Source organism: Cupressus sempervirens, chromosome 8, assembly GCF_028749045.1.
Source record: "Cupressus sempervirens isolate cs-2001-9-10 chromosome 8, ASM2874904v1, whole genome shotgun sequence".
NCBI lineage: Eukaryota > Viridiplantae > Streptophyta > Pinopsida > Cupressales > Cupressaceae > Cupressus > Cupressus sempervirens.
Window position 1 is genome coordinate 13,528,439 of NC_143125.1, and position 15,967 is coordinate 13,544,405.

The following is a 15,967-nucleotide window of genomic DNA, read 5'->3' on the forward strand; positions in this document are numbered from 1 at the left end:
AAAAGTTCAATGGTAGTGGTAGAGAAGAAAAGACAATAATATTGTGTTCTTGGGGTTGACAATGTTGTGTAGATTAGTTGTAGTTTTAGGTGAATATCTATTTAACCTTGTATAGAGTTGTACGCATCTTGTCCTTGGGACTGTAAGTCTTGGATGCACAATATTGTGTTGTATCCTATTACTTAGGCATCAATCCTATGTTTTATAAGAGTAGAGCAATGATCCCCTATTTGTATTGATAGAAGAACAAAAATTGCACTCAGCTTGAGACTTTTCCTAATATGGGAGAGATGGAGAAAATGTGTGTGGTCAAGATCTGCATGTGTTTATTTTCTTTCATACTATAAGGAAACATGAAAATAAGAAACACATGTTAAAGCTTTGTTTGAGATATATCTTCATTGTTTTAGATAAAATATTAAATTTTAAAAGAAACTTCTACTTTTTATGTCAATTTAATTCCATAATTTCTATAAGACTATATTTTTAGGCAAAATGTTTGCTTGTCGTGTGATTTCCAAAGAGAAAACTAATGCTTAAGAATCTATGGAAAACAAAGTTGGAGATGTAGATTCCTTCAAAAGTTTAATGCTAAAATGGCTCATCCACTAAGCCCAATGTTCTCAGGTACTTTGTTGAGAGGTCTCTGAGGTTTTCCCTAATCAGCCATCATTCACCTAGAAGTAGAAACCATGAATTTGTCACTCAAACTGACCTTTTTTAAAAATAAGGAAAATCAATCACAAATGCACACCATTCCATTCTAAAACCATATTAAATCAAATAACAACAATTTAAAATTGTTATGAAACATCAATTGTGTAAGATTCTCATTAGGAAATTAACACACATTGAATTAGCAACAAAATAAGGAAAATTCAAAAGGGCAGGTCCCACTATATTAAATCCTAAAGGGTACATTTTGTAAATCCTCAATGTATATAACACTGTTGTTCAAACAAAGGTTCTTTTGGAAAAAATTTCTAACTTAGCACCCAAGATACAAAGTGAAAGGAAATATTAAAAATTACATTTCTAGAACATGGATAAGTCAACTATACAATGTTAAATTACTAACAAACAATGCATAAACCTATGTTTGAGTGGTGAAAGATGTAAAGCTACTTTTGACATTAGGCAAAATAAGAGAGGTATACTCATTACAAGATGATATGGACTCTTTAGATGATTTATGCAGTCCTCCTTCTTATTAACAATCCTATTTCTAATGTATGAAATAAAGTGTCAAGAATCATGTCAAAGATCCATAATCCTAGAATTTTATATAATAAGGTGGGGATTGTCCACACACAAAATTTGATCATCTTCCTTAATAGATAAGATCCCAAATACGAACAAGAAATAATGGTGTCCACAAAGTAGCCCACTTATCTTATAGCTTCTTACCTGTCATTGAGTCTTAACACATTCGTCATAATAATTATTTTCTATAGCATTCAACAAATCAACATCACTAGGTAGTGGATGTGTTACTTTCCAAGCCCTTTTGGTCTCCAAAATAATTAGACCTTGTCTACAAAGTCATGCTTTGATTTCGTCAACATCTTTATGTTGTCTCCAAATCAATTGAAGCAGATAAATTTTATTTGGATGATCACACTAAAAATCATTCCATAAATTGTCATATAAGTTTTAATAAGGTAATTCCATGAATGATATACAATAGACCTGCAAGTAATGTTTTAGTAGTGTTTTGTGAATAGATATAGTGAAATTGACAATATCCTCACCCATTTATTGAGCTAATACACAAATAGAATCAACAACTTCCTTTCAAAGTTCATTTATTTTCCTATGTATTAAAGATTATATCGATAGAACCCATCCTTTTTAACTTTTCTAATATAGACACAAAAGAAAAAAAAGGACTTTCGCAAAACAAATATGATCTAGTTAGAATCAAAAGATAGGTTTAATTTACATTCAAGTAGAAGAGATTACCTCATCACCAAAAAAAACATTGAACGTCATTCATGAACAAGAACATCTACAAGACTATCAAATCATGAAATATGAATTTACGTGGCTAAATGACGCAAAAGGAAATATTGTGTCATATATTGAAACTGATCATATAAAGTTTGGAATAACATTGGCCAATAATTGTAATTTGAAACATTGGAAACATCAAAAAATGCAATTCTCTTTGTACAAAAATGAGAGCAAGAAACATCTGTAATTCTTCTACAAAAAACCTCTTTTTCTCACATGATTTAAATATTGTAATTGGGTTCAAAAACTTTATAGACCCTAAAGTTTATTATGCCTGGAAATTTGGTAGAATTTATTGCATTCATGGAAATTTAATTTAATTGAATCCTAAATAGAACACTGGATGACACGTCCAATGCAGTAGAAAATGATAGGGAAATCATCTTGGCCAAAAAAAGGAAATAACAAACATCATCATTAATTATACAACAACCTCCTTGGATATTTTCCTACATTCTCGACAGAGATCAAAATTAATACTCTAGAAAGCTCAAGCAACCTACCAGAGAAGAATAAATGCATGCCCACAACACTTGAATTGCCATCAAATTAAACAAGGAAAAGTGAGTGCAAAATTATCATAGAAGCAATCAATAATGCAAAACCTAATCCAAAAGCCTTTAGCCTGGATCACTAAACTCATTAAAATGTAAAAGTAAAATCTTAAAGAGTGAAAATTGTTGAATAAGTTTCATGAAGAGGACCTAATATGTGCCTTCTTTAAGAGGTGCTAGCTAACAACACATGAAAAGATGTATAACTTGTTTGCAGAATGTCACTTGAAACACTCATCACATTTTCTCTAATTTTTTGATGGAAAAAACAAAAGAGTATTGGGAAAAATGCCAATAACCAGTAGGAAAAAAAGAACTTCTAATTTTTAACTTAGTTTAATTCCATAGTTTTTGTAAGCCTATAGTTTTTGGCAAGATTTTTAAAAGTCACACAATTTCCAAGGAGCAAACTAATGCTCAAAAAACTATCAAAAACTTTAGACTCGTGCGTTAGCGATAATGACTAATAATGTTAGGGATGGCATGAAAACAAAAAGACTATTAGTTTTAGATGTTATATGAACAAGAGATACTAGGGGAGAGGCACCAGTAGTGGAGCGGGGTCCAATAATGGTTATAGCAATTGTGAATATTAATACTATTAATAAAACAAATAAATATTAAATCTTGATTACATAGATTTTATCTATTAATAAAAAAATTACCAGATATGTGATGCATGGAACCAATAATAGTACACGTGAGAACTTGTAATGTTTAAATAAATTCAAAAATTTATACATATATTATCAAATGTTATGTAATATATTTTTCTTTGATTAATATAAATAAGTGTACTACAATAAGTTCCTTAGTTTTAAAATAATGAATCTATCATAACTAAATAAGTGTCTCAGAAAATTAAATAGATCTCTTGCATCTCACAATTAGAAATAAATATATAGATTTATGATCCAATATGTCACAATTTAAGATTTGATTGTGATTGGCAAATATTACAACTTTGACAGTTTAAGCAATGTTTATTGAAAAAATACCATCACTGAATGTACAATAATACAACAGTTTATAAATCTATACATATATTCTTCTTTAAATATTACCCACTAGTGTACAACTACTAGGTACTTTACAACTGTAACAAATCTTTCTTTTTTTAATATTACCCACTAGTGTAGAACTCCTGGGTACTTTACATCTTTTTTTTTCAAATAATAATGATTGGTGTACAACTACTGGAATACCATCAAATCTAATTTCAAGTCTTCATTCCAACTTCCTCCACCTAGCCGATGCATTTATTGGCTTATTTGACCTTTCACCTACAAAAGTAGAAAACTTATAAGGCTCACCACAAAAATAACACAAAGAAAAAATAATGTTTAATTAACAAGACAACTATCAAAATTTCAAACTTTTAATTTATGAGAACAAATTACATCATACTAAAACAGTCAAATCATGCAACAAAATTCAATCCATGGGAACAAAAACCATCCAATCAAATTTAGGAAAATTAAACACTCAATCCATGGCAACAAAAACCATCCAATCAAATTTGGATATTAAAAAATACTAACCAATTGAAATTTAATCTAATCATGGTTAAAGAAGAGTTAACACGATCTATAAAATGAATGGACAGTAGTCTCTTTTCTTTCACTGTAGACATTTTCTCTGCTTCAGCTTGTATTTAGGATCAATAATATCTGCAACTGCTCTCATCAACCACTCTCATCAACTAGACTAAGCATATTCAGGAGCATAATTTTCAACCAGGTTAAGCATATTCAGGTGCATAAATTGTTATTCATTTTCATTTATATTTTCTTTGCGTAGATCTTTCAATTTTTTTTTAAATAAAAGATATGCTTAGCAAGAACATATAGGTCAATAGGTTTGTACACATATGTTCAAATTAGAGCCCTAGACATTTTTTGAGGATTTGCATAGAACCCCTATCACCCATTCAAGTTTTGAAAGGTTTTCCTACAACCCTTAGCCCTTGCCTTCACCACCATTAAAAGAGATTACAATGAAGAATAGTTTGTCCCAAATAGAAACATATAGAGTTTTAAGGTTTATGGCTCAGATTTACAAATCTTCAGCCACTGGATTCTCTTCACTCTTCACACATTTATTTATTTTATAGAAGAAATGCAATCTTTTAAAATCTTCTTTTTATTGCATATTAATGACCTGTTTGGAAAGAAATGATGTCTATATAACTCTAAGTTGTGAACAAAATAGTCAGCAATAGAAAAAAAATGTTGACCAAAGCATTTGCATTGTTTTTTAATTTATTTGTCATTGTATCATTTACATATTTATACAAAAGGAAGTGAAATCATTTAGTAGCTAGAATTTGGCGACCAACATTAAAAGAAACCATACTATTTCATTAAAATTATTCCTCAACTTAGATTGATTGCAATCTTCTATTAAAAGAAAGAATGAAAGTAATTTTCTAACATAACCGATTTGTTAATATAATTTTTACATGTAATAAATTTCACACAGACTACATATATTTCACCATGAGAACTTCTAAGAGGAATCGAGTTCAAAGAACAAGGCCTCTACTTATGCACAAAAGAGGGGTTATGCTTCACTGCAATCTAGAAAATGAAAGCAATGCCAAAGATCAAATTAACATACCAAATCAACCTGAAATACCAACTCCAGATCCAATAGATATAGTGGATGTGCAAGGTAGAGTTTCTAGTACACAAATGACTTCTACTACATCTAAGAATGCACCAATAAGAAAACAGTGGTCAAATTCAGACTTGGACAATGCAATCAAAGATGTTGAAGATAATATGTATTCCATCCGAGCTGCTGCCAAGAAATGGGGTATTCCTTTTACAACATTGTCAAATTGGTTGCAAGGTATCACAACTAGAACAAAGAGAGGTCCACTGACTATATTATCAAGTGAAGAAGAAATGGAAATAGTTCAATGGTGTCAAGATATGGCAGAGATGGGATATGGTCTTGAAATAACGCAATTAAAAGCACATGTTGCTCACATTTGTGAGACCAGGCCAAACCCTTTCAAAAATGGTTTTCCAAGCAAGTCATGGTGGAGAGGGTTCAAAAGAAGACATCCTAAGCTGGCATTAAGAACAACAGAAGGTATAGATAAAGATAGAGCTACCATGCTTAGACCATCCATAACAACAGCTTTTTATGACAATTTGGCAAAAGTTTACAAAGATAAACAATATGGCCCACACCAAATTTGGAACTGTGATGAAACAGGTGTTCAAGCTGGGAGAAATTGTGGAATGAAGGTGATAGCTAGAAAGGGCTCAAGGAGTGTGCCATATGTACTGTCAATAAGTAGAGAATGGATCACCATATTATGTTGTGTTAATGCTGCAGGACAGAGCATTCCAGGATTCTACCTCTTTAAAGGTCAAAGGCAAATAAAAAATTATATTGTAGGTTGTGAACCAGGGGCTTGTATGGCAACCCAACTTCATGCATGGATGACCAAGGAACTATTCCTCAATTGGTTGCATCACTTTGCTAGATCTGTGCCTGGTGGAGTTTCACCTAGCAATAGGCATTTACTTATATTTGATGGTCATGGGAGCCATGTGGCACTTCCTACAATTCAAGAGGCAAGAGTTATAGGAATTGATCTCCTTACATTGCCAAGTCACACAAGAGACAAGCTCCAACCTTTAGATGTAAGTGTGTTTTCTCCATTTAAGAACCACTTCAAGAGAGAGAGATCAGAATGGATGGCAAAGCATCATGGATTAGAAATAAATAAGTCTGAATTAGCTACCTTATGCAACAAAGCATTCAAAAAGGCCCTCACTCCAGAAAATATCAAGGCAGGATTTAAGAGGACTGATATTTGGCCATTGAACCCAACAGCACTTATAAATGACATGAATCCTAGTAGAGCATTTCCGGTTGGTCTTGAAGAGGAAGATGAAGCAATTTCTCTTGAAAGTATTCTTAGATTTGCAGGAGTTAGTGAGTCTGATATTCAAGAAAGAGTAGAACGAATTCAAAGAGAAAATGATGCAATTGAAATGCAACTACAACACAATAATGTCATTGCTGAACAGGGACAACATGATTCTGCCACTGCTGAACAGGGACAACATGATTTTGCCACTGCTGAACAGGGACAGCATGATTCTGCCACTGCTGAACAGGGTCAACATGAATCGGTACATACTGTGCAAGATATATCAGATTTAAGTATTCCTAATTACATCATGGAAGGTGCTAAAAACCTTTGTGTGAACTTGGACTTAAATAATGAGGATATAGGATTGTCATTACCATCCCCTCCTCCATCTCTTCCAAACACATTGGTTCATTACTATGAAACAACAAAGTTTGGTGTAGAAAATGTAGAGAATCAATCAACAGATAATGCTGGCAATGATAGTATAGTGGATGAAAACATTACGAATATAGATAACAACCAGCTAGAAGGTAATCGTATGCCATTATTATCATCTTTCTTGAAGTTAGCAAATGCAAGGGTCAATGAAAAATATTCCCATGAGAGTGGCGGCACGATCAGGCTCAACCGACAATCCCAACTACTCACAGGAGATGAGTTCATGCAAATTTACATGGAACAAGAAGCCAGAAAAAAAGAAATTGAAGAATTGAAAGCCAAAAAAAGGGAACAAGCAGAGGAGAGAAAAGCTAGTAGAGCTATCCAGAGAGAGTTGAAAGAACAAAAGAAGCTAGAAAATGCAATGAAGAAGCAAAAGAAAGAACAACTTCAAATGATACAGAGGAAAGAGAGAGAGCAAAAAAAGGAACAGGTCAAAAAAATGAGAGAAATTGAAAAAGCCAAAAAGGAGTTGGTAAGGCAAAGGCGTTTAAGCAATCCCTCAAATCATCTTCCAGAAAATTCAATTCTCAGGGATATAATGAACATTTACACTCCTGCTTATTCATCTATTGCCAACTGTTCAAACAACAATCAAATTTGTGCAAGCCAAGTACATCTTCCTATAACACCTCTCATGGAGCAAGGAAATGGAGGAACTACAACCATAGCTAATGGAGGGTCAAGTTCTAATATTACATCCATACCCACAAATGTTGTAGGTGTACATAAAAGCTAATATGAATGTGTCACTAATACTATCTAAGAGGTATATGTTCCTTGAGATAGTTTTTATTTTATTTGCGGTTTTTGGTAGGTACATCATTCATCAAACCATATTTTTTTCAAGTAAAATTTCCTTGAAATTGATTTCTTTTATTTTATTTTATTTTAGTAGGTATATGATTCATCAAACCATATTTTTGAAGTAGAAGTTCTATATTTTGTGGATGGATGTTACGTACATGAATGATCAAACCATATACAGGTGCTCCTTGAACGAGATATGCCATATGTTATGAAGTATTTTGGCTAACTTCATAGATTGATGTAACTCGAGACTGGACTATGTTGAAACTGGATATACCATGTGCTATGAAGTATTTTGGTTAACTTCATACATTGATGTAAATCGAGACCAAATTATAAACTATGATGTAATGTTTTTGATTTTTGGATAGAATATAGGCAAATGAGTGATCACGCCATACACAAGTTCCTTGAAACTGGATATACATATACGATATGCTATGAAGTATTTTGGTTAACTTCATGCATAAATGTAAATCAAGACCATATTATAACTTATGATGTAAAAATTTTGAGTTTTGGAAGGAAGTTAGGAAAATGATTGATTGTGCCATATATAGCCTCCTTGAAATTGGGCATATTTACATAAATTCACATTGTATGTATACGTGCATATTTACATACTCATCCATATGTTTGGGCATATTTGTTTTTAAAAACTTCATATGTGACTATTTCTTCTCAGCCTAAAATTTCATAAATAAACTACCTAGTCTAGAGTTGTAGTTTAGTCAATATAAATTCATGCAAATATCTGCAAGTACATGAATATATGTATGCTTCTTCTATATGTTCATGCATTAGTGACCTATATTTAACTACAAGAATTAAACTAATAAAACAATAAAAACTACAAGAATTAAACTAATAAAACAATAAAAACTACAAGAATTAAACTAATAAAACAATAAACAAAATACGAACTAAATAGAGTAGAAAAAAGGGATCATTGCCTTAGTGAGGTGTAAATTAACCTCACCTGAAATCAATAGTGACTTCATCCTCCTTTTATGCAACTCAAGTTCATTTCCTGTACAGAAAAAAATGCAACATACAATTGTATAGCGATAAACAAATTAATGATCAAACTGGTGAGTAGGATGATACCAAATAAGGCAAAGGAAGTCTTCATTTGAAATGAATTAAATTGCCAAGACAGACATCAACATGTCTAATCTGTATAGTCTAGAATTAATCGATAAGTTGGCAACATTATTAGTGAAGCTACAGTGCCATCAACATCTGAACAAGCATCAACATCTGAACAAGCATCACCATCTAAACAAGCAGTGAAGCTACAATGTCATCTATCCTACAGTCCACCTGAGATGCACATTATAGAATTCAATATATCATCATGAAAAATACAAAAATCTCTATTTCAAATGAAGTAATTTATCATAAAACAAAAGATGTCAAACTTGCACATTCATTTTATTGTTATTTGAAAATAGATGTAATTTTTTCAAAATAAAACTCTCATCATGATACCATAATCATGATCCAAGAATCATCATGATACCATAAGAATGCTTGTGGGCAAGTGTTTTCCAAGAAGGGAAGACTGTGATGTGCCCAAACTGAGAAACTACAAATCAATAAAAGATTCAAATAAGTTTTAATTTTACAGGAATATATCTCAAGGTAGGGTCAATTTAATCCAAGAAGCCTACTCTCCTGTTTTTGAGTGGGGATCTTGCACCCTTTTTTGATTTTGTTACTAGCTTTCTTGTGAACCTAGCGTATCAAAACCACTATGAAAATTCTATATATCTGGACCGAATACTTTTGTTTTGCAGCATGGTGAGAAAACAGTTATAACTTTGGGTTGCAGTTGAAGACAATGCTAAGAGGACTCAAGATTGAGAAATGATTAATGTGAACCAAGTGCATGGGGCTGAGGATGTAGAGAAAATGACTTGTGACAGTAGGGTAGGCCTTTAAGATCGAAGGTAGTTACAATTTACTTTTTAATCATATCTCTTTTGTATAAAATGTTTTGGTTCTTCTCTATTGCAGCAACTAGAAATACCCTTTTTGGATGTACTGTCATATTTTTGTATCAGTCTTTTATCAGACATTTACACCAAATTGTGGATACCACTTTGCTATTTTCTTAGATGTATATATTGCAATAATATTAGTGGAGCCTAACCATGGAAAGATTCCTAATAAATTAAATGTGCCTCTATGTAACTTTGATAATAAAATCAAGAAAGATTAAGAACACTTCATTGAATTTCTGAAAAGCAATAAAGTGCAACATGCTAAAGGTGTCAAATATAAAAAGATTAAAGTGATAAGGATTCAAAATCAAAGGAGAACCAAGGTTGCAATACATGCCAGGTTGTTGGTGAGCAGTACAAACTATTTCTTGTCCTCAGGAAAAATAAAATCTAAAATGTCTTAGCATATTTTGTATTGCTTGCAAACTCCTTGCAATCTCATACTTGAGATAGAAATGTACATGATCATAAACCAAAAACTAGTTAAAATGCCTTATGTTTAACCCTTACTACTAATTGCAGATACCATTTCAAAAGCTCAAAACTGCCAAGCTTTTATAATTAATCTACTGTACAAATTTCAACTTAAACAATATTATCTACCAATATATGCACTCAATTCGTAGCCATAAATTTCCTCCCACCCCACCTTACCTTTAAAGCCAACTCAACCTTTAAGTAATTTGGTAAATATTTCCTTCCCAATAGACTTCATTTTCCTGAAGATACGTAAATAGCTCACTCTTGAAGTCTAGCATAAGTTTGATAGCTTCTCCAAATGCACTCTTCGAAAAACACTTCGAGTGCTCAAATCTATGCAAATTGTATACCAACATTTAAATGTTACACCCAGCAAGGAATACAACCATTCCATATCACTTCAAAAGTCGCAAACACCTATTAGTAAAGAATCCAGTTATGCATCTAGTTTTTAGTTAAGCATTTTGATTATTCACACAATCCCTCCTCCATAGAAGACGAATCAAAAACATAAACTAAGAATAAACTCTTAAACTCCAAGATCTCATCTTCATAGGTTCAAAAAGGCAAATGGTAATTCAGCCAAATGGGATTATATACCGTGAACCAACCATTTAGTATTTTAAGGAACACATATGAAACACTTCCAATGAACTAAATTGTGATCCAAGAAAATACTATAGCAACTAGAGAAATTATAAAGACAAGCATCGCTGCAACACTAAAGAACTGGTGATCGTAATTAAATCTGGTTAAGATTTACACATCTTTTTTAAACTAAAAAACTATTCTATCACAAATATTTATTAGAACTTTAACAAAGAGGAAAGAAAAACTAGTACATTACCCCCCAAAAATGGAGACACCTGAAAGTAACGAAGGAGGCACCTGGAACTGATAAGGTCAGCTGTAGAAGCGCTTAATTGCAAGAATGGAGTACCTAGAAAAGATGCCCATGGCTGATCGATGCTAGAGAGACTTATGAATTCCAATGGCTTCTGTTAAACATTGTGAGTAATTTAGATGGGCACGTTTGCGAGTGAAGAAGAAATATTCCATATTGGTGTGGATTAATAATTGGCGAAATCATAAAATCCTGAAATGTCTACAAATAAATCACATCCTACAAACCTTTTATTGATCTATTGTGCAAGATGTTTCACTTATTTTTGCTGAATCCAAAGGCAAATAAACCATGAAGAATCAATCGATTTTAAATAGAAGTCAACAGTTTTAAACAACCTTGTGGCCATATTAGCTACACAAATACCTTGTAAAGGATCTGGATCTACACATTATATTAAAATGGATCTAATAGTACTTACAGAAAAGTTTAGAACATTCTTGGATGTTAAAATTGATATCATGGTACTTATAGCATGATTCATAAATTTCTATTCAAACTAATAAATTCACTAGTAAGGTAATTTCAAGAATATACAGAAATGAAATACCTCTCCTCCTGAATAGCATAGAAGGCTGGATGAAATCAATGAGATGTCATGAAACACATCTCATCAGTGCTTGAATCATATGATTTCCAGCCAGTAGAATTAGTGGATAAGTTGGCAACATTTGTAATATCCTCCCCTAATTTGAACTTTGACTTGCAGAAATTTAACTTAAGCAATATTGTCAAACACTTTGTATGCAAACTCATAAAGCTGATTTCCTCAATAAATTGCTTTCCAATGAGTAGATTTACGAACAACTATGAAGTGACATTAAAATGCATAATACACATCATAACATTTTCACAAACACTTGGCACACATTCAATAGTATATGAAAAATCTGGAAACTCTTTCAATCTGCTAATAAAGGGTGATTTTTAAATGTAGATGTGCACTTACAGCTGCCTTAAAGGCTACAACAACTATTCAAACTTGTATTCAACAATTATTATGCAAAATATCAAAATTTGACAGAAGAAACCTGGAATTAGTGGCCATAGTATTTTGCAGATGTAGTCGGCCAGCCCTCCAAACTTCTAATCAGCCGGAAAAACAAGTAAACTTGATACCAACACTGTTCACGCCATACTGTAGCAAAATACTGTTCATGCCGACTGTAGCAAAATACTGTTCATGCAGCACTATAGCAATAACTAACTTCAGATCTGCACCTCAAACCCTTGTAAATTTCTTTATGCAAACGCCCCAAATGAAACCTAGTGTGTTTCCTGAAGTGAAAACACCCTTGATCCTCCTGACTGTGTCTTCCAACAGCGAAGAGAATGCTAGCAAAGAGGGATTCTGTCCTCCAAGCCCGATAATCAGATATCCAGCAACATAACATTAATCTTCATTCAAGCATACAAAAAAAAAAAGCTCTTCCATTTCTTTTATAGTGTTCTCACAAGAGCTCAATCCTTCGTTTTCTCAATGTGGGATAAAACATAACTCCCTTTATGTACCTTATGTCTCCAATGTGTTATAAAAATAAAGGTAACTCTTTTAATTTAAATATTTCCCACAAACTATAGTCTATGCATTAATAAAGTTAAATATATAAATTTAACTTTATAAAATGGCTTTATCAATGCATAACAAATCTTATCAATGATAAATAAGTCTTCCTGTTGATTTTAAACAATTACCATCGACATACCACTGTGATTGAATGTCCGGCCATGTCCAAGATGACTTACTATAAATAGTAAGTATGCCCAAAGTTGCCTCAGAACCCCTCAGAAAGACCTGCAACTGAAACTGTCTAGGCCAAATGGCCTCTAAGCCCCTTTAATGTCTTACTTAGCCTACGAGATTGTGGGGAAATAGGCTAACGACAACATCATGCTATGAATGCTAGAAAGGGGACATTACAGTCCGCCCTTCCCAAAATTGTTTGTCCTCAAGCAATTTTAGCTCTGGATGCTGCAATATTTTCTCATTTTCTCAAGTAGCATCCTCGACAGGTAGGTTCCTCCACTTCACTAGATACTCCCTGATAGTCCTCCTGCGAAGCACCCTCTCCCTGGAGTCAAGTATGGCCTCGGGAACTAAGATAAGCTTCCCCTCATCATCAAGAGGTGGCAATACTACTGAAGGCACCACATTGTGACCCAATGCCTTCTTAAGGTGTGACACATGGAACACATTATGCACTTTACTGTCTGCAGGCAACTCCAACTCATAAGCTACTCCGCCCACTCTCTTGATTACTTTGAACGGTCCATAGTAGTGTGGTTTCAATTTCTCTACTCCACTCTTCTTGAGAGAGGGCTGTCTATACGGCTGTAACATGAGGTACACCATATCTCCCACCTCAAAAGACCTCTCAACCCTGTGCTGATCAGCATATTGCTTCTGCTGATTTTGTGCCTTTTGCAAATTTTCCTTCAAGGATCGCATAATGTTCTGACACTCCTGCAAAGTATCTTTGGCCTTAGGCACCCTGCTGTCCCCAAATAACAAATCCAAAAAATTAGGAGCATCATACCCGTACAGTGCCATAAAAGGGGACATTTGAATAGACATATGGAAAGAGGTATTATAGCAGTACTCCCCTAGATGTAGCCACTTCACCCAAGCCTTCTGCTCTCCTGCAATGTAGTTTTGAAGGTACCCCTCAACCCATTTGTTCACTATCTCTATCTGCCCATCAGTTTGGGGGTGGTAGCTGGTACTCGGAGTGAGCTTTGTTCCACATAACCTGAACAACTCCTGCCAAAAGTGGCTCATAAATCTGTTGTCTCTGTCACTGACTATGCTCCATGGTATCCCATGTAGTCTGAATACCTCTCGAAAAAATAGTTCTGTTGTTTGTGCTGCTGAATATGTAGACGAAATTGCAAAGAAATGTACAAATTTCATCAATCTGTCTACCACAACAAAGATACAATCCTAACCCTGTGCCTTGGGGAGGCCTGTGATAAAATCCATGGAAATGCTATCCCACTTCTTCTCTGGTATGGGTAGGGGCTATAGTAAACCACCTGGAAAAGAATGTTCCTGTTTGTTCTGTTGACACATAGGGCATTCCCTAACAAACTGAAGCACCTCTGATTTGAGTCCTTTCCAAGTGAAGCACTCTCTCACCTGCCTATATGTCTTAAAGAATCCAGGATGTCCTACCATTGGTGAATCATGAAATGCCCTCAAAATCTTCTGCTTCATAGCAGACCTGAGTACTAAATAAATCCTTTCCTTGTAGATGATCAGATCATTTACGACAGTGTATCGACTATCTTGAATAGCTCCCTCAATAATGCTAGATGCCCAACTATCCTTAGCATATTCTGCCAAGATCATCTCTCTCCAATCATCCATGACTATCCCAATAGCAAGCAAATGAGGCCTTCTAGATAAAGCATCTGCAACAATATTTTTCTTCCCTTTGACATAGGCTATGTCGAAATCATAGGCTTGTAATTTACTCACCCATTTCTGTTGCCTGTCATTAAGGTCCTTCTGTCCAAGGAAATGTTTCAAGCTATTATGATCTGTTTTTACTGTGAATTGGCTTCCCACTAAGTACTGCCTGAACTTAGCTAGCGCATGCATGAATGCTAGCATCTCTTTGTCGTAGATGCTGTAGGTTCTCTCCACACCTCGTAATTTTCTACTCTCATATGCGATGGGATGTTTGTCTTGCATGAGAACAGCTCCTATGCCCTCTCCCGAGGCATCACACTGCAGCTCAAAAGGCCTGGTGAAATTTGGAATGGCTAAAATAGGACATGTACTCATCAGCTCCTTAAACCTATCAAAACAATCCTGAGCCCTCTCTGACCACTTGAAACTATCTTTCTGTGTCAAATCTGTAAGTGGTGCTGCTATCTGTGAAAATCCCTTCACAAATCTGCGGTAGAACCCACAAAGCCCGAGAAATCCCTTGAGTTGTGAAGTGTTCCTCGGTGGTGGCCAATCCAGAATGGCCCTGATCTTGTCTGGGTCAACCCGAACACTTCTTGCACTAATAATATGCCCTAGATAGAGCAACTCTGTCATCCCAAACTCACATTTACTCATCTTGGCATATAATGACTCCCTCTCTAGAATACTGAGCATTGTATCAATATGCTTCAAATGTTCCTCCCAAGTACGGCTGTATATCAGTATATCATCAAAAAATATCAACGCAAACTTCCTCAACTGATTTTTGAACACTCTATTCATATAGGACTGGAAAGTGGCAGGGGCATTTGTCAACCCAAAGGGCATGACTAAGAACTCAAAATGTCCATAGTGGCATCTAAAAGCTGTCTTCTCCACATCCACCTCTCTAACCCGTATCTGATGGTAGCCGGATCTCAAATCAATCTTGGAGAAGTAGCATGCACCATGCAATTCATCAATAAGCTCATCGATGCGTGGGATAGGGTATCGGTTCTTGATTGTCTTCTTGTTTAGCTCCCTATAATCAATGCACATCCTCATTGTACCATCCTTCTTCTTCACCAATACTACTGACGAAGCGAAAGGACTTTTTCTTGGCCATATGTGCCCCATGTCAATCAACTCCTTAATTGCCTTTTCTATTTCATCCTTATATCTCTTCAGATGGCGGTAAGGTGTGATGATAACTGGCTTAGCCCCTTACTCTAATTCAATAACATGCTCGATTCCCCTATCCGGGGGTCTCCCTGGAGGTATCTCACCAAGCACCTTAGTATGTTTGGTTATTATTTTTTGTACATCAGGTGGATACTCTAGTTTATCCTGCTCTGTCATCTCAAGCATTACTCTAAACTCTGCTGCCCACTGCACCTGATCATGTCTAAAGAAACTCTACATCCGCTTGAGTGACACCACTCGAAGTCTCCCATC